The 20,521-nt window shown below is 40.1% G+C and overlaps 1 protein-coding gene and 1 long non-coding RNA gene across 2 annotated transcripts in view; one reads left to right on the top strand and one right to left on the bottom strand.

The window, feature by feature from the left end:
• Positions 1–20,521, top strand: part of pigg (phosphatidylinositol glycan anchor biosynthesis class G) — a 345,004-nt gene that overhangs the window by 155,023 nt on the left and 169,460 nt on the right. The gene's annotated exons all lie outside the window — the stretch shown is intronic.
• LOC117519901 lies at positions 123–15,191 on the bottom strand. The gene is made up of 3 exons (XR_004563478.1): positions 15,181–15,191; positions 4,574–4,581; positions 123–607 (listed from the first exon to the last, which is right to left on the bottom strand). It is a non-coding gene; the product is annotated as an uncharacterized LOC117519901 (long non-coding RNA).

Here is a 20,521-nt window from a genome sequence, read left to right as displayed (position 1 = left end):
TTCTGTTTGATTTGTTCTCAGAAGTGCTTGCCGTCTGATTTGAAAAAGAACATGTCACATGTAAGGTTCCGATGTCTGATTTTAATCAGAAGGCCAAATATCAGCTTTTAGTGCCTTAAAATCATTTCAGCATCATCAAAATGAATGCACACTTTGTGTGCGAGCTCTCAGTGGGATTTCTGGCACGAGGAGTGATTTTAGTGTCTTAGAGTCATCGTTTTGAGTTTTACTGATCTTGCTGATCAGCATGCCGACCCAGTGAAGTTAGGAAAGTTAAATTCTTGCCGGTTTTGAATTTGTTTGGAATTCTCCTGATCTCGACTAGACTTTTGCCGACTTGTTCTGAGCGGTATGCCTGCTCGGGATGAATCTGCGTCAAACCCAGTCAGCCAAGAGCTGATTGGGAAAATCAAGCGAGGTGTGCCAAGTTGTAGCTCTGCATTTTACGGCACTAAATGGTGCCAAACTCTGCCAGGTGGAAGTGCAGCTTTAAAGTGGAGTTTGACATCCTGAATTAAACATATCAAAAGTCGGTCACAGTTGGAGTGTCACACTCTCTGTAAAACAGATGATGCCTCATGTTTGTATTCTGACACTGAGATAGGTTCTACCCTGCAGTATTTGTATTCAGTTAATGTCATTTCGTGAAACACTATTTGCTTTTGTCACCATGCTTGTTGCATCTGCGTACCACTGTAAATAATAACACGAAAACCTCTCACCCTCCAGATGTCATAATTTTTGTTTCAAAGGCTCCTCATTTGAATATAAATAAATAAATGTCCTTGAAGATTTCACCGTTTGTTGGTTTGTAGATTTCTGATGGAGAATGATGCACAGTACTGTAAAAATTATTTGAACAAGGCCAGTATTTCTGACAATTAGCGAGGCACGCACAGGATTAATGTAGTCAGTGAGTGTGGGTTAGCAAAATTTTCATAACTATTAAATGTAATGCAATGCTAAAATACCCTCGGCCGTATGAGCATTGTCTTCTTTGTAGTTTGCAGTTGTTTAATTGGTATCCCGGTGTGAATGTGTGTGTACGGTGGTCCCTCGCTATAACGCGGTTCACCTTTCATGGCCTCGCAGTTTCGCAGATTTTTTTTTTTTTTTTTTTTTTTGTGCAGTTTTGCATGCTGCTTTTTTCTTTTTCTTTTTTTTCTTTTTTTAACAGTGCATTGTTCTGCGTCCTTATCAGGCGGGCCGGTCGCGGCACTGGTCAGCATCACCGCGATTGCTCTCACTGCTTCCAATGCGATTACTGAGTCTGCGGGCTCGGTAAGCACCGCAGCGGGCCACTCACACCGCCCCCCTGTCTGCTGTGCGGAGCTGCGGACAACTCTGGCAACAGGTCCAGAGACTACGCTCGTTGTTTTGATGCGGAGCACTCTGGCAGTCCGCAAGGATAGACTTCTTGCGGAAAATCTGCAGCGCCTGCTGCATGGTCTCGGTAACCACAGCCGCAGAGCTCTGTGGCCATGACTTGGATTCATTGCGGGTCCCGCATCCGTACCCCCGGAGGCAGTGAGCGAAGGGAGAGCACGCGCATTGTGTTCTGCGTGTGTCTGTTATAATCTTTTTGCCCAGAAGAAAAAGAGAGTGTTTACACAGGAGAGAAAAGTGACATGTTAATGCTTGAGACAATGCTTGAGAAAAGTGTATAAAGTGTATAGTGAGGGATTATACAGCCTTAAAACATCTATAATAATTGTAAAAAATAACGCTGACTACTTTGCGGATTTCGCTTATTGCGGGTTATTTTTAGAAGGTAACTCCCACAATAAACGAGGGACCTGTGTGTGTGTGTATATATATATGTATATATATATATATATATATTTTTTTTTTTTTTTTGTGTTGTTTTTTTACACACACAGTGAGGAAAATAAGTATTTGAACACCCTGCGGTTTTGCAAGTTCTCCCACTTAGAAATGATGGCGGGGTGTGAAGTTTTCATCTTAGGTGCATGTCCACTGTGAGAGACATAATCTAAAAATAAATAAATAAATAATCCGGAAATCACAATGTATGATTTTTTTTTTTTATATATAATTTATTTGTATGTTACTGCTGCAACTCAGTATTTGAACACCTACCAACCAGCAAGAATTCTGTCTCTCACAGACCTGTTAATTTTTCTTTAAGAAGCCCTCTTATTCTGCACTCTTTACCTGTATTAATTGCACCTGTTTGAACTTGTTGCCTGTATAAAAGACACCTGTTCACACACTCACACTCCAACCTGTCCACCATAGCCAAGACCAAAGAGTTAAGGACACCAGGGACAAAACTGTAGACCTGCAAAAGGCTGGGATGGACAACAGGCAAGCAGCTTGGTAGAAGACAACAACTGTTATGACTATTTATTAGAAAGTGGAAGAAGCACATGACTGTCAGTCTCCCTCGGTCTGGGATTCCATGCAAGATCTCACTTTGCGGAGTAAGGATGATTCTGAAAAAGCTCAGAACTACACAGGAGGACCTGGTCAATGACCTGAAGAGAGCTGGGACCACAGTCACGAAGATTACATTAGTAACACATGATGCTGTCATGGTTTAAAATCCTGCAGGGCAGCAATGTCCTCCTGCTCAAGCCAGCACATGTCCAGGCCCGTTTGAAGTTCACCAGTGACCATCTGGATGATCCAGAGGAGGCATGGGAGAAGGTCATGTGGTCACTTTAGACCAGAATAGAGTTTTTTGGAATCAACTCCACTTACCATGTTTAGAGGATGAGAAAAACCCCAAGAAAACCATCCCATCCGTTAAGCATGGGGGTGGAAACATCATACTCTGGGGGTGCTCTTCTGCAAAGGGGACAGGACGACTGCACCGTATTGAAGGGAGGATGGATGGGGTCATGTATTGTGAGATTTTGGCAAACAACCTCCTTCCCTCAGTAAGAGCATTGAAGATGGGTCATGGCTGGGTCGTCCAGCATGACAGTGACCCTAAACACAGCCAGGGCAACTAAGAATGGGCTCCGTAAGAAGCATTTCAAGGTCCTGGAGTGGCCTGGCCAGTCTCCAGACCTGAACGCAATAGAAAATCTTTGGAGGGAGCTGAAACTCCAAACCTGAAAGATTTGGAGATCTGTATGGAGGAGTGGACCAAAATCCCTGTTGCAGTGTGTGAAAACTTGGTCAAGAACTACAGGAAACGTTTGGCCTCTGTAATTGCAAACAAAGGCTACTGTACCAAATATTAACATTGATTTTCACAGGTGTTCAAATACGTATTTGCAGCAGTAACATACGAATAAATAAAAAAATCATACATTGTGACTTCCGGATTTTTTGTTTTTTTAAGATTATGTCTCTCACAGTGGACATGCACCTAAGATGAAAATTTCAGACCCCTCCATGATTTCTAAGTGGGAGAACTTGCAAAACTGCAGGGTGTTCAAATACTTATTTTCCTCACTGTAGGTGCATCCTGTTTCAACTGATCATCCTTGAGATGTTTCTACAGCTTAATTGGAGTCCACCTGGGGCAAATTCAGTTGATTGGACATGATTTGGAAAGACACACTGTCTACATATAAGGTACCACAATTGACAGTGCATGTCAGAGCACAAACCAAGCATGAAGTCAGAGGAATTGTCTGTAGGCCTCTAAGACAGGATTGTCTTTAGGCACAGATCAGGGGAAGACATTTCTGTTGCTTTGACGGTCTCGATGAGCACAGTGGCCTCCATCATCCATAAATGGAAGATGTTTGGATCCACCAGGACTCTTCCTAGAGCTGGACACCTGTCTAAACTGAGAGATCAGGGGAGAAGGACCTTAGTCATGGAGGAGACTAAGAACCTCATCGTCACTCTGTCAGAGCTCCAACATTCCTCTGTGGAGAGAGGAGAACCTTCCAGAAGGACAACCATCTCTGCAGCAATCCACCATTCAGGCCTGTATTGTAGAGTGGCCAGACGGAAGCCACTCCTTAATAAAAGACAAACGGCAGCCTGCCTGGAGTTTGTCAAAAGGAACCTGGAGGACTCTCATACCACAAGAAACAAAATTTGTGGGTCTAATGGGACAAAGATTGAACTCTTTGTGGGATTGCTAGGTGTCATGTTTGGAGGAAACCAGGCACCATCCCTATAGTGGAATATGGTGGTGGCAGCATCATGCTGTGGAGATGTTTTTCAGCAGCAGGAACTGGGAGACTAGTCAGGATTGAGGGAAAGATGAATGCAGCAATGTACAGAGACATCCCAGACCTGAATCCGATTGAACTTTCGAGAGATCTGAAAATAGCTGTACCCCGACACTCCCCATCCAACCTGATAGAGCTTGAGAGGTGCTGCAAAGAGGAATGAGCAAAACTGCCCAAAGATAGGTGCACCAAGCTTGCGGCGTCATATTCAAGAAGACTTGAGGCTGTAATTTCTACCCAAAGTGCATCAACAAGGTACTGAGCAAAGGATGTGAATATTTGTGTAAAAATTCAACAAAACCTTTTTTCAGGCTATTATTATGGGGGTTGTGAGTAGAATTTTGAGGGGGAAAATGAATGTACTCCATTTCGGAATAAGGCCGTTACAACAAAATGTGGAAAAAGTGAAGTACTGTCAATACTTTCCAGATGCACTAGCACAGCTCAGTGTTCAAAGGATTCACCAGAAGAATACCAGCATCCAAAGTCATGCCAAAATGTCTAAGGAGTGATGACAAGATTAGGGAACTTTTGTCAGCAAGGGTCAGGATGGGGGAAGGATGAATGGAGCAATGTACAGAGACATCCTGGATGAAAACCTGCTCCAGAGCACTCTTGACCTCAGACTGGGGTGACGGTTCATCTTTCAGCAGGACAATGACCCTAAGCGCACAGCCAAGATATCAAAGGAGTGGTTCTGGACGACTCTGAATGTCTTGGACCAGCCAGAGCCCAGACCTGATTGAACATCTCTGGAGAGATCTGAAAATGTCTGTGCACCGACGCTCCCCATCCAACCTGATGGAGCTTGAGAGGTGCTGCAAAGAGAAATGAGCAAAACTGCCCAAAGATAGGTGCACCATGGCATCATAGTCAAGAAGACTTGAGGCTGTAATTTCTGCCAAAGGGGCATTAACAGAATATTGAGCAAAGGAATCCATTTTGGAATAAGGTTGTAACATAAAATGTGGAAAAAGTGATGCGCTGTATTTACTCTAACTTGGTGGAGTTTGTTGGAACAAACAACTTTTATTGGAATTGTCAACTAAAAAAAATGGTGCTTTGCTTTTTTTAAGCCAAACATTTGTTTTTAGAATGTTTCTGGGAGGACAGATGAGTGGGAGCCACGTGTTATTTCATAAGTGCTGTTTCTGTACTTCCGTTTTCCATACATTAAAAAATGACTTTGTTTCACTTGATATGACTTGGAAACAGACAACGAGACTCTGACCTTCACATTGGTGTGCCTGCATACAGCATAAAAACGTCAAAGGAATTCAACCATCAAGTAAGGAAGAAACCCTAAATACAAAGTTCCCCAAATCTATAAAATGCTGAAATGCAAACAGCTAATTTATCTGGCTTGTTTCCTGGGGCCAATCGTCCCAGAGGCTTTAGAAAATGCTTTGACTTTGAATTTTAGTTTGAGGTCTGCCCACCCTCATTCCAACCCTGTGGTCCTTTACTGTCTCTATTATAGGGTTACAAACAAAGCAACCAAAATTAGCAGCACAGCATCCAGTTGTCAGGGCCAATCCCAGATGTGGGCTTTGAGAGGGACCATGTTGAGTTGTAATTTAGCACCAAACCGCTCAGTGGCATGTAAACCCACCCCCAAAATCAAACCCTCAGTTAGTGCTTTGTGACTCTTAAGCAGTCTGTAGGAGGTTCTGCAGAACTGGAGAGTCTGTGTGTTTATTCCAATTGAGTGTCCAATGTTTGATTTTACGGAAAACATTTTCACTGGAGAAGCTGCACATTTTCTTTTTCCCATATCCTGCTTTGCCTTTTCTTATTCTTGTTCATTCTCAGTTGAAATTCATGTTGTTAATGACTGTTTACATGCAGCCAATAACCCTTTCATAACCGGAATATTAGCAATAACCCGGTTGTGTACGGCCATGTAAACACCTGCAAAAACCCGAATATGCTCATATTCTGTTTTTAAAACCCGAATATGACCCCTGGGTTACTCTTTTTCTAACCCGAATATCAGGTATGTAAACAGGCATCGAAATAATCCCCATAGAAAGGAACATTTTTTGTGTTCTGCGCATGTCCTATCTGCAAGGAAGCTTGGTCTTTTGAGTATGGCAACTACTTGTATGCAGCGCGCGCAACCCACCGGACACCACAGAAGCAGAGGTAAACAAGCATGTGGAAATCCAGACATGGCAGCACAGCACCACACTTTTGGTACGAGGAGGAAACAGAGTACTTCATTAGTATTGTGAAAGACATGAATATAATGTCTTTTATTGACGGTAGAAAGTACAGAGATAGCGACATTTACAAGAAGGTGGCTGAAAAGTTACGCTAAGCAGGATTTGCACGAACGCCAGACCAAATCAAGCACCGGTGGAAGACGTGCTTCACTGTTTAGATGGGGATATTCCAAATGATACCAATGACCATGTATACAGGAGTAACTGTCTGCTTAAGCATGTAAACGGGTTATTCCTAATGATTCAGAAACCGGAATATTGACCTTAGCCCGAATATTAATGTAAATATGTAAATGTAGCCACAGAAAGCGTATACAACCCCCAAATCAGATAAAGTTGGGATATTACGGAAAATACATTAAAAAACAAACAAAAATGCAGTGATTCTTTGTTTATTCTTTTTAGACAGCATGAACCCCAGATATTTCATGTTTTTCTGGTCAACTTCAGTTAATATACAGTAGTGTTTAGAATAATAGTAGTGCTATGTGACTAAAAAGATTAATCCAGGTTTTGAGTAGATTTCTTATTGTTACATGGTAAACAAGGTACCAGTAGATTCAGTAGATTCTCACAAATCCAACAAGACCAAGCATTCATGATATGCACACTCTTAAGGCTATGAAATTGGGCTATTAGTAAAAAAAATAAAAGTAGAAAAGGGGGTGTTCACATAATAGTAGTGTGGTATTCAGTCAGTGAGTTCGTCAATTTTGTGGAACAAACATGTGAATCAGGTGTCCCCTATTTAAGGATGAAGCCAGCACCTGTTGAACATGCTTTTCTCTTTGAAAGCCTGAGGAAAATGGGACGTTCAAGACATTGTTCAGAAGAACAGCGTAGTTTGATTAAAAGTTTACTGGAGAGGGGAAAACATACGCAGGTGCAAAACATAGGCTGTTCATACAATGATCTCCAATGCTTTAAAATGGACAAAAAAACCAGAGACGCATGGAAGAAAATGGAAAACAACCATCAAAATGGATAGAAGAATAACCAGAACGGCAAAGGCTAACCCATTGATCAGCTCCAGGATGATCAAAGACAGTCAGGAGTTACCTGTAAGTGCTGTGACAGTTAGAAGACGCCTGTGTGAAGCTAATTTATTTGTAAGAATCCCCGCAAAGTCCTTCTGTTAAATAAAAGACGTGCAGAAGAGGTTACAGTTTGCCAAAGAACACATCAACTGGCCTAAAGACAAATGGACCCAAAAGAACAATTTTACTCTCATCAGTCCACAAAATATTCCTCCAAGGGCCGCAGACAGTTTGTGAGATGACCCCCAAACTTTGAATTTAAGCCACAGTTCACAGTGAAGACAGTGAAGCATGGTGGTGCAAGCGTCATGATATGGGCATGTTTCTCCTACTATGGGTTGGGCCTATATATCGCATACCAGGTATCATGGATCAGTTTGGATATGTCAAAATACTTGAAGAGGTCATGTTGCCTTATGCTGAAGAGGACATGCCCTTGAAATGGGTGTTTCAACAAGACAATTACCCCAAGCACAGTAGTAAACGAGCAAAATCTTGGTTCCAAACCAACAAAATTAATGCCTTGCAGATGTGAAGAAATCATGAAAAACTGGTTATACAAATAAATACTAATTTAGTGATTCACAGGGTTGCTAAAAAAGCAGTTTGAACAATAGTTTTGAGTTTGTAGCGGCAACAGCATATACTACTATTATTGTGAAGCTGTTGTGATTATTGTGCCTTTTCTACTTTTTTTTTTTTTTATTAATAGCCCCATTTCATAGCCTTAAGAGTGTGCATATCATGAATGCTTGGTCTTGTTGGATTTGTGAGAATCTATTGGTACCTTGTTTCCCATGTAACAGTAAGAAATATACTCAAAATCTGAATTAATCTTTTTAGTTGCATAGCACAACTATATTCTGAACATAGTAGAGAAGCTTGAATCTTCGACTGGACTGGGTTGCTTGACATGAGGACGTTTCGCTTCAGATCACAGAAGCTTCCTCAGCTAAAATTCTTGCTCTGGTAGTCTGACTTCTGTCTTGACTCTTGTAGAGAAGAATAAACCAGAAGCCAACAAAAGCTGGAGTTTTTAACGTAACCAGACCCCTCCTACCGAGAGGCTTCGTCAAGGGAGCCATCAGGGGAGGCTTCCGTCCCATCATTAGGAGAATGCTAACTAGAGCACAATAGATGCTAATTAGAGCTATTTTTAGTCACTAGCCTATAGCAGTCGTCCTCTCGGTAGGAGGGGTCTGGTTAGGTTAAAAACTCCAGCTTTTGTTGGCTTCTGGTTTATTCTTCTCTACAAGAGTCAAGACAGAAGTCAGACTACCAGAGCAAGAATTTTAGCTGAGGAAGCTTCTGTGATTTGAAGCGAAACGTCCTCACGTCAAGCAACCCAGTCCAGTCGAAGATTCAAGCTTCTCTACTATGGAAACCACCTGGACAACTGAGAGCCTACACAGAAACATTATTCTGAACACTACTTGTACATCCATCCCAGCGTTTAGGTCTGTAAGACATTCCGAAAAACGTTAGGATGCTAAAGCATTTACCACTTTGTAATGTTGCCATTCCTTCTCACACCACTTAAGACATTTTGGCATTGAGGATTACAAGTGTGTAGCTGCCATCAAAGGCAACTGCCATTATATTTAATTCATTATTTTAATACTCTTGTAAAAAGGCAATAAATACACAGTATTGTTTAATTTAAAAGGTTGAAGAATAAATAAGTAATCATTTCAAGTAAATTCATGTAAATATAGTTTGTTAATTTTGAATAAAAACACTTCAAGAAGGGAAACTTATGCTTTGTTCTGCACATTCAGGGAATACAGTTGGTGCCATTAGAAGCCACACAAGGAGAAGTGACGTTACCTTTATTCCTTTTGCGTAAATGCGACCAATGAGGTAGTTTTTTTTGTTGGTTTCTGTGGTACTGTTTTATTCATCTGCTTATGTGTATTTCTATTTTATTTGTGTAAGTTCTTTGTATTTTTGTGAGCTAATTTATGTTTTTATATTTTTCTGTCTTGGTTCTGACGCATTATGGAGACATATTGGGGCATGTGAAGGCATGTTGGCCAAAATAAATGTCTGTTAAACCCAAGAATGATGTTGAGCCTTGATTAAACTCAAAAGGAGTAACAGTGATTAATCATTTCTGGTGTTATCTTGTCCCATTCTCCCTGCAAACACATCTTATGGCCCCTTCACATATAACAAGACATAATTCTTGTATTGTCTGCTCTTTATAACAGGAATTAAATATTCTAACAGACAAAACGAAACCCATTTGTTTCCTCAATTCCAACACAGACCATCAAGCGTCAATGAAACATCATTAAAAGTAACATGATTGCATTACATTTAAACAGTACATTAATTATTATATTGTTCTGTGTGCGATTATTTGGTCCTTACACAATTTCTATGATTTATGTACATTTGTACATTTAATTGCTTCCGCTGCTGTGTGATTGTGATGTAGCACACTTCTCACGTGGTTCCACTGTGTTTGTATGCGTGCACACAAGCATGCACGAAACCGTCGCCACAGGATTGTACGGCATCCGTAAACGGTTATCTGACCGTCTGTCCCTCCCAACACTGGCTAGAATTTTTCCAGGGTTCCCCAATTCAGCCTTTTTTGGCTTCATTCATCCGATTTCATTTTATGTGTGAAGGGGTCATTAATGTGTGCAACGGTATGGTGTGGTGCATTTTTTTTTTTTTTTTTTTGGAAATTTCTCCACATATTCTCTAGTGGGGACAGGTCAGGATTACAGGCAGGCCAGTGCAGTAACTGAGTCGTTTTTGCTGCAGCCATGCCTTTGTAATGTGCACAGAATGTGGTTTTGCATTGTCTTGTTAAAAAACACAGACATCTCAGGAGAAGATTCAAATCTCAATGTACCTGCATTAATCCTGCCATAACAAAAGTGTGAATTATCTTTGCCAAGAGCACTGACAATGCCATTTCATGACAGTCCCTGGCTTTTGGATTTGTTATTGATGACAGTCTAGGTGGACCTTTACATCTTTGGTTTGGATCACATGGTGTCCATTTCTTCCAAAAAAAGAAAAAAAAAAGATCTGGAATACTGATTTGTCTGACTGCAATGCACATTTTCATTGTCTGATGGTCTAACTGGGATGCCTCCAAGTTTTAAGTGGCATTTGTAAATGCAACTATATTGTAATGCTTGACTATTGATGAATGACACTTCTTGATGCAGTGCGGTCTGAAGGGTTGAAGATCACTGGTGTTCAGCTTAAGCTTGCACCCTTACACTTTGAACACTGAAATTCCTCCACATTCCTGTAATTCAGTTATTTATTTCAATTCAATTTATACGTATATCACCTAATCACAACATAAGTTGCCCTGTGAAATGATATAATGAACTGCAGAGGAACACTGTTTTTAAACATTTCATTAATTTTCTCACACATTTGTTGACAAAAACTGGAGATTACTGCCTATCTTCACTCCTCAAAGACTCAGCCTTTCGTGAATATTAGCTTTTGTATCAAATCATTACAATCACCTGTTTGAAATATAATTTTATTACATTTTTACCTCATGAGCCCTGAATTGCCCCTGTCCCAACTTTTTGGGGAATGCATTGCAGGCCTTAAATGGATGCATATTAACATTTGAAAGGAACAACAAAGTCTGAAATATGTTGGGTTCATACTGTAAGACAGAAAGTCTGCAGTAAGACAGAAACCAAAGTAAATATGTCACTTTTTTGTTGTTGGTTTTTGCATAACATTCCAACTGTTTTTGATTTGGTGTGATTATTTTCTGCTTGTTCAGTTTTTATGTTATTCCTTTAAGGATGAACTCTTATGTAAAACCTGTTACATAATAACTGTGATAAATATAAATGAAACTAAAATGTGAAGAAACATTAAGCTTGACAGCAGCAAAGGAATTGGACATAACAAAAACATGTCTTATTGGGTCTAAAACATTGCTTTCAACTGTATGGGTCAGTCAAAACAGGAAATTGCGGGGCATTGGTGCCACAGTCAAGCTTTTGACCCTTGAACCACAGCACTCCCCATCTTTGATGTCAAGAGAGAGCATCACAAGCAATTAGCTGCAATGCAAACCATATTCCCTCAAACATTCTGCCTCTGCTGTGTGAACAGAATCAACACTGAGATGAATACACCCACAGGAAACTGGCTAAACTTTGAAGTGGAGCCCTATCTACACCCGGCGTTAAGCAGCACAGATAGTCGCTGCTAGTTTCTGTGCATGCATGAGTGTGCTAGGCTTAAAATGATGTGTGGTCAGATGCTTTGCTGTTTGTACCCCAGATCACCAAAACCTTGGTTTGAAGTTGAGTTTTGTATGGTGCAATATTCAGATGGACCATACAGGCCTGAAGACCAACTTCCAACGTCCATCCTTGCAGCATCGCTACTTCCAATGAAGCAGATCCAGTTGGTCCAGATCCATGGACCACCTGGGCAGCAACTTGGATGGAAAACAGAATGAAAACTGAGAAAGTTGACCAATTTTAACATCAACTTAAAAATCTATTTAACATGTATTAACCATGCTCGTGGCAGAAAATTTCTCATTTACCACGACAAAAAAACCTACTTTTATGAGACTGAATCCTTCTCCGAGTTGATGTGACTATATAAGTGGGAGACCAGCAACGATGCAGTAAGGCTAATCAGGAGTTTGATCAGATGTGTCTTCAATCTGCATTTAAAGTACTCAACAGAATCAGACTACCTTATCTCAGTTGTCAGGTTACACTATGCACAATTATTAGGTAAGTGAGTATTCTGATCTTATTTCCGTGAATATATTCCTGTGCATCTAACCTAAATGCTGATTGGAATTAAACTGCAATTAATGAGGTTTGTTATGTTTTACATACCAGGATTATACACAAGACAGTAAGTCCAAAATAACACACAGTGGAATGCTGGAGCTCTGACAGAGTGACCATCGGGTTCTTGGTCACCTCCCTCACTAAGGTCCTTCTCCCCCGATCGCTCAGTTTAGACATGCAGCCAGCTGTAGGAAGAGTCCTGGTGGATCCGATCTTCTTCCATTTATGGATGATGGAGGCCACTGTGCTCATTCGGACCTTCAAAGCAGCAGAAACATTTCTGTACCTTCCTCAGATTTGTGCCTCAAGACAATCCAGTCTCAGAGGTCTACAGACTATTCCTTAGACTTCATGCTTGGTTTGTGCTCTGACATGCACTGTCAACTGGGATCTTATATGTAGACAGGTGTGTGTTTTTCCAAATCATGTCCAATCAACTGAATTTACCCCAGGTAGACTCCAATTAAGCTGTAGAAACATCTCAAGGATGATCAGTGGAAACAGGATAACCTGAGCTCAATTGTGAGCTTCATGACAAAGGCTGTGAATACTTATGAACGTGTGTTTTAGTTTTTTATTTTTAATAAATTTGCAAATATATAATATATATCTTTTTTCACATTGTCATTATTGGGTATTATGTGTAGAATTTTGAGGAAAAAATAATTTCATCCATTGAAATAAGACTGTAACATAACAATGTGTAAAAAGTGCAGTGCTGTGAATACTTTCCGGATGCATCGTACGTTAATAACCCACCATTTATGTGTCTGTGTGTGTGTTTGTGTTTGTGTTTTAAACTAAGCTTCTTTGTCTGTTGGCTACACAGTTAATAGTATTTAGTTTACTATAATATTATTATACCATGGTCAGTGAGAATTCCATGTCTAACTGCTGTGCATTTTTCGTGTATACGCAGACGTAGTTCGGCGAGTTAAGTCGCTGTAATATCGTTTCACTCTGTTCATCACCATAGCAACACACAAATCAGTTGGCACAGATCAACTGTGTTTTGACAGGTGAATGACAGAAACGTGAAAACATGGTTTTCCAAGTGAATTTTAATATTTTGGCCAAAATAAAACGTTTGAGGAATGGAAAAAGCAAACGAGAAGAACAGCAAAAGCAACGGCATAAAGATTTAACATCCGATGAACTGGACAAGAAAGAAGACGGGAAAGAATAAGAGAACACGAAAAAAGTTAACTTAAATATTTGTGTGTTAGCTCACTGTGTGGGACCATGATATAAGCGGATTAAACAAGGAGAAGCTGTGCATTATGGGTGATTCTTAGATTACGGGCACTTATGTCCTTTGATCATATTGTATGAAAAACAGAAAAAAGGGGAAATTTCACACATATAGTTATCTTTACAATGAAAGTGTGTTAAGAAATTTGTTCTAGTAGTCTATGATGACTTTTTCACCTTTTTTCAGCATCATTATATGCAAATATTGCCGTTTTGTGCTTGTCCCTGTTGTGAAAGTGTAGTGACACGGACCCACAACAGGGGGCGCAAATGAACGGTCAATAGATGAGAATTTAATGTTGTGAAGGAGCACAACGAACATACAGACAATCTCAGAATATGATTACAGTCAATCCACAAAGTGACGTGTGGGCAGGCTCGAGGATAGAAGACGTCTGTCCTGAGAAGAGCCGGAACCACACGATTTCCGCCGCCACCGAACCTGGTGAATACTGGAGCCGCCAAGTCCCAAATTCCCAGGTGATCACCGTCCCCGACTGTCGGATCTGGTACTGCTGGCGAGAACAAAGACAGTCAAGTGTGGGTGTGTGTACACCCAGTAACAATTATGGTGGGAATGCCACCTCCACCTCTCACACAATATCCTGCTGAGTACCGCAGTGATTCCTCAGGGAAAAAGAGTACAGTCTAGCACTCAATCAGCTCCCGCAGACAGAGGATAACAGGTACTCCTGCAAAGACTCACAATATACAGATTGATGTGAAAACACAAACAGCTGAGTATATTACCTCCAATGAAGTACGATATCTCGGCGATGAGGTGGAGATGACGTCTGGGTTTTATGGAGTGCGATGATGAAGAACGAGTGACAGCTGTCACTCCCGGCTGTGTCCGTGGCGGCAGCGCCCTCTCGTGCCTGAAGCCCGCACTTCAGGCAGGGCGCCCTCTGGTGGTGGGCCAGCAGTACTTCCTCTTCTGGCGGCCCACACAACAGTCCCACACCCAGACTTTTGATCTTCAATGATAAAATGAATGGTAAAAATCGTTTTTATAATGTTTTAAAATATCTCTGAATAAAATATCAGTAAAATAATCAAAACATAATTGGGGTATTCAATGTCATACAACTGTTGTGATTTTTTTATACAAAATGTAGTTGTCCCACACTATTGCCGTAATTTCCACCACAACACTGTAATGTCCCTTTAAACAGTTTGTATGAAAGATTGTTTGGGTAATTTCTATGGAGATAAACTGTGACATCAGAGCACATGTATAGCGCCAAATCACAACAAACAGTTGCCCCAAGGCGCTTTATATTGTAAGGCAATGGTGTGGTGGAAATTACATTTACAAGGCCAATAGTGCCCGTAGTTAAAGAATCACCCTTATACGGTTTGAATGTACTTTGCGGAGTAACTCTGCTTCGCGTCGTGCATTCAAACTGTATAATGCACGGCTTCTCATTGTTTAATCCTTACATACATGTTTCTTTGTCCCCTTTGATGCTCAAATGTTGTGCATTTTCCTGCTCTCGATTCATAATTTTGAAGCCATTCAAAATAGCACCTTTTGCCATATGTATTTCTAGGGTTTTATGTGTGTGTGTGTGGTGTGGTGTGTGTGTGTGGTGTGTGTGTTTGTGTGTGTGTGTGGAGGCTGCATAGTCTGATTGCTCTTGCTTTGTTTTGGTCCTCCTGAAGCGAGGTTTTCTGTCTTGGCGCCACAGCCCACAAGACACTGAGGGACACACTCCATCACGTTTGGTTCCCTTCCTTTGTTTTGTCACCACTTCCTTCCTTGTGTTTTTAGATACTGTTCCCATTGGTGGACGTCTGAGCAATACAATACTGTGAAAGTAAACAACTGCACAAATATAACGGTCTGGAACATACCCTCTTATCAAGCAAGCTACTGGGGGATCCTCATGTGTACCATACTGTACATTTTAGAATACTGCAAGTTGCACATTCTTCAAAAACTAGGGTCTGATTGTAAAACCCCAAATAACTAGAGGACTTTCAAGGAGGACATACCTCCAGCCGCTCTTCCACAACATCAAGCTTCATGCTTCCAATTCAGAATTAAAAAAAAAAAATTGCATCTCTGATGTACCTTCTGGCAATTTGTAACTCAGTGTTGAGGTCTTCTTTTTAAGAAAATCCTCCTCTACACCACTTCATCATGAAGCTGTATAACTGGTGATACAAAATGCAATTTCTCCAATCACAGCCACATAAGCCTATAACTTTTTCTGGGTGGTCCAGAGGTCTTGGTGGCTTTCTTCACTCTTCTTGCACAGTAACTCAGTTTTTGAGAACTGTCTACTCCATGCAGATTTACCGTAGAGTGCCATACTGTTTGTATTTCTTCATAATTGATGTAAATAAAGTTGAAGACATATTCAGTGGCAGCTTTACCCTCAGAGAGCCTCGTCCACAAAAGACTCCAAGCTGTCAGTGATGTTAAAGGGGGCAATACGCGGTATTAAGAACAGGGGTATGTAAACGTTTGGTCAGGGTCATTTGGGAAAGTGTTGTCATTATGATTTAAAAAGAGTAAACACAGTTGTTTGATAGTAAATGGCTTCACCCAACCACTAATCATGAGAAAAAAAAAGTTTTTGTGTGATCTTTTGTATTCTCCAAAAAAATGGCCAAAAAGGTGCAGATATTTTCTAATGTCTGACTGTAAATTAAGCTAAAATATTAAAATATTATATGTAATATTATATATACCCATATTTTTGTTGTCAATAGCAGGAAATGAGCTCAGAAGTCGTGTGGTTCCAAGGTCTCCAGTTAGCGCACATACTGTATTTCAGGATGATTGAATGCTGCCGTGATTTAAAAAGAAAAAAAAAATTATCAGTGTAATTTAATTTTTTTTTTTAAGATTTGCCAGTCAAACAGAAAATAATTCCATGCTGCGTTATGTTGTTCTGTTATTTTTTATTACCCCATTCTTACTGTTTATTATTTATGTTACATATATATTTTTAAATTTGTGGTATTTTGTGTAATCTGGTGTTACACACGTTTAGCTGTTGTTTTGGTTGAGTGGTTCAGAGATGTGTTGTCCAACAAAATGAAGCTGAAGAATCTTCACAGATTGTTTAAATGTGATAAACCTGAACAAATACATTCTACATTTCCTTAACAAGTATTATTTTAAACATTAACATCTGCTAATCTTATCAAATTATCCCTCTTTTTTGATAATCATTACTACAAAACTTTAACTCATGCTGCAAATATTGACCTAAAATTTCCTTTTCAATGTGCATAATATCAAATATTACATTGCACAGATACAGCGCTAATACGCCAAACCCATAAGACTGGATTTAACTGTTGTAAGAACTGTTGGTGAGAAATGCCTACATCACTATTCGTCACACACTATGTAAATCACACTGAAAAAAAAACCTAAATGATTTTCTGTGGTAGTTTTTAATCTGTCTGTGTATTTATACATTCTCTGTCTACAGTGTCCATTTCCTACATTGTAATTTCTATTTTTAATTGGGAGGTATAAGCAGTACTGTGGTTTTAGTGGGTAGCACTTTTGCTTCACAGCAAGAAGGTCCTGGGTTTGAATCCTACCCGGTCTTTTCTGTGTTTTCCCTCCAGGTACTCCGGCATCCTCCAAAGATATGCAGTTTAGCTGAATTGGTGACGCTAAATAAACCGTAGGTATGAGTGAGTTTGTCTGTATGTGTGTGTTGGCCCTGTGATAGACTGGCAACTTGTTGCCCAGTGACTGCTGATGTAGCCCCCTCGCTGACCCTTAATTAATAAGCAGTACTACAAAATGAAAGAATGAATGAATTTGGAGGTCCTCTACATTTACTTGCCAAACCAACAATCTGTCTGTAGTCATGGTTCCACACAACAAAATTTCCAAGTTGACATCATCCTAAAAGCACCTTGACACTGGCATGAATTTGATCCTCGCACTGGCACGCAATCTGGCATACCAGTGAGTGAACCCATTGTAAACTGTGCGTGAACTGTGTGTGGCCGTGTGCCAGTGCGCAAAAAAATGTTGAAATGTTCAAAAATTTTTGGCATGCATTGATTTTGTGAACTAGTCATGAACATTGCACAACCTATTTGAAAACAGTGTGTGTCAGTGGGTGTCATTGTGCGCAGTGCATCTAAATGATTGTCACAAGATGTTACATCTATTATAAGCATAACCTTACAGATACATTATGTTACTCAGAAGAAGGAATGAAAATGCAACTTTCACCAATTCATTACTATATATATATAATATATATATAAATATATAAAATATAAATAATATATATATATGTGTGTATATATGTATATATATATGTATATATATGTATGTATATATATGTTTCCGGTGGCGCTGCACGGCTGGCGACCCGGGCTCATGCTGGTTTGGATGCCTTTTTTTATGCCTTTTTAACTTATTTTATGCCTTTTAACATGTTTCTGTTTTATTAGCACGCTAGTGTGCGGGATGTCAGAAACGCTTGAAGAAGCACTATCATGAATTTTGCCTACAAACTTTTGTTGTCCGTCGTTTTTTGGCTGGGGGTGGCGGTATGCCAAACAATGCTCCACGGCGAAGTCATGGATCCGTTACCCCTGCGGTATTCCAAAGACGCATTGCTGGCCCTCCGTCCCCGGGAAATAACAGCACCAGCGGATTTCCTTGATGTTGTGAAAGTACAACCGATAACTGGCAGACAGCGAAAGAGAGGCAGACGAGGGGGAATACGTCAGCGTCTCCGGCGGAGAGGAACCAGACCTGCATTACCTGGCATATTGTTTGGTAACGTAAGATCATTAAAAAACAAGATCGAGGAGCTCCGTATAGACGCCAAAGTTTGCTGGGAATACCGGGAAGCTGGTATGTTGGTCTTTTCTGAGACCTGGCTTCATCAAGATATTCCTGACTCTCTTGTTGAACTTGAGGGATTCTCTCTTATCCGAGGGGACAGATCCGAGTTGTCAGGAAAGAGCAGAGGGGGCGGGGTTTGCCTGTTTGTGAATGACAGCTGGTGCAGGCACTATACCGTGAGGGAGACTACGTGTACATCGGATGTAGAATTATTGTGTCTGTCACTGAGGCCTTTCTATCTCCCGAGGGAGTTTGGGAATATAATCATTTGTGTTGTTTATGTTCCACCCAGTGGGAATGCAGTAAGAGCAGCAAGCCTTATAGCTGAATGCATTCATAAACAGTTGCAACGTACACCGGCGGCCCCAGTGTTTGTCTTGGGTGATTTTAATCATTGTAAATTAGAATTATCTCTTCCTGGTTTTCAACAATATGTAAAATGCGAAACGCGTGGAAACAAAGTGTTGGATAAATGCTATGGCAGTGTGAAAAATGCTTACACTGCCAAATCAAAGCCTCCACTTTCAAATTCGGATCATAATATTGTCCAGTTGATCCCGCTTTATAAGACTGCTCTTAAAAGAAGTAAGCCACAAACAAAGACAGTGATTTTATGGGACAAAGACAATATGGAGAAACTTAAAGGATCCTTTCTCTGCACTAATTGGGAAATATTTCATGAAATGGAAATAAATGAAGCCACTGAAGTAATAACAGATTACATTAAATTTTGTGTAGACAGTGTTATGAGTAAGAAAGAAGTTACAGTGTACCCAAATAATAAGCCGTATATAACTAAACAGGTGAAAGAGTGTATTAATAGGAAAAAAATAGCATTTAAGAACAAAGATAGAATGAGTGTGAAAGTGGTACAAAGAGAACTTAATACACTGCTGAAAAAGGCCAAGATATTACACAGGGAAACTATTGAGAAGAACTTTAGCGAATCAGACATTAAAAGGCTGTGGGATAACATCAAGATAATAACAAATACGAATCCAGCTAAAAAGACACTTGCAACAAATGATGATCAAGGAAAAGCAAATGAGTTAAATGATTTTTTTCTGAGGTTTGAAACACAAGATTTTTCTGATGATTGTAAGAATATTCTGGAAAATCTTCCTGTTGATCAAAATACTAGGATTGTAATCGACTCATGGAGAGTTCAATCAATCTTTAAGAAGGTGTCTACAAAAAAATCCACCGGCCCAGACGGCATCTCTGCAATGCTTATAAAAGCATGTGCAGAAAAACTGGCCCTTGCTTGGTGTCCTGTCTTCCAGCAGTCCGTAGACCTGCATACTGTACCAACCCTCTGGAAAAGATCCATTATTGTTCCAATCGCCAAAAAATCGTGCTCACTTGGAAATAATGACTATAGGCCAATAGCTTTAACATCTGTTGTAAGCAAGTGCTTTGAAAAGATTATGCTATTTTTCCTTAAGACGGTTGTTAACCCTGTACTTGATCCATTCCAATTTGCTTATAGGCAGAGTAGAGGCACTGACGATGCCATTAACAGCTTAACCCACTTTTCACTTAAGCACTTGGAAGATCCTACTGCTTATGCACGGATTTTATTGGTTGATTTCAGCTCAGCCTTTAATACATTACAGCCATACCTGTTGTTGTCCAAGTTAAAGGAAATGAATGTTAACCCACTTTTAATCAGATGGTATCATTCCTTTTTAACTAATAGATTACAACAAGTTAGAGTTAATCAAGCTCTTTCGGTACTCAAATCATCAAATACAGGTGTACCACAAGGCTGTGTCAGTTCTCCTGTTCTCTTCACTCTTTATACTAATAACTGTACAAATAACTACTGCAATAACTTTGTTTTTAAATTTTCTGATGATACAGCTATTTTGAGCCTACTGCACAAGGATTCAAGTCCAACAAAGTACTTCCTTGAAGTGAAACACTTTGTGCAGTGGTGTGATGACAACCACTTGGTTTTAAATGTCAATAAAACCAAGGAAATGATTCTGGATCCAAGGACTGTTGGGGACCATACTCCTGTGGTCATACATGGTATTCCCATTGACCAGGTCAACTCATACAAGTACTTGGGGCTGCACATAGACAATACCTTCAGCTGGACTGCACATGTGGACAGTTTGTGCTCCCGATTCCATCAAAGACTTTATTTCCTTCGTAGACTTCGTTTGTATGGAGTCAATCAGAAAATTATGTT

Source organism: Thalassophryne amazonica, chromosome 11 (genome assembly GCF_902500255.1).
Source record: "Thalassophryne amazonica chromosome 11, fThaAma1.1, whole genome shotgun sequence".
NCBI lineage: Eukaryota > Metazoa > Chordata > Actinopteri > Batrachoidiformes > Batrachoididae > Thalassophryne > Thalassophryne amazonica.
This window is presented reverse-complemented; position numbering and strand designations above follow the sequence as displayed.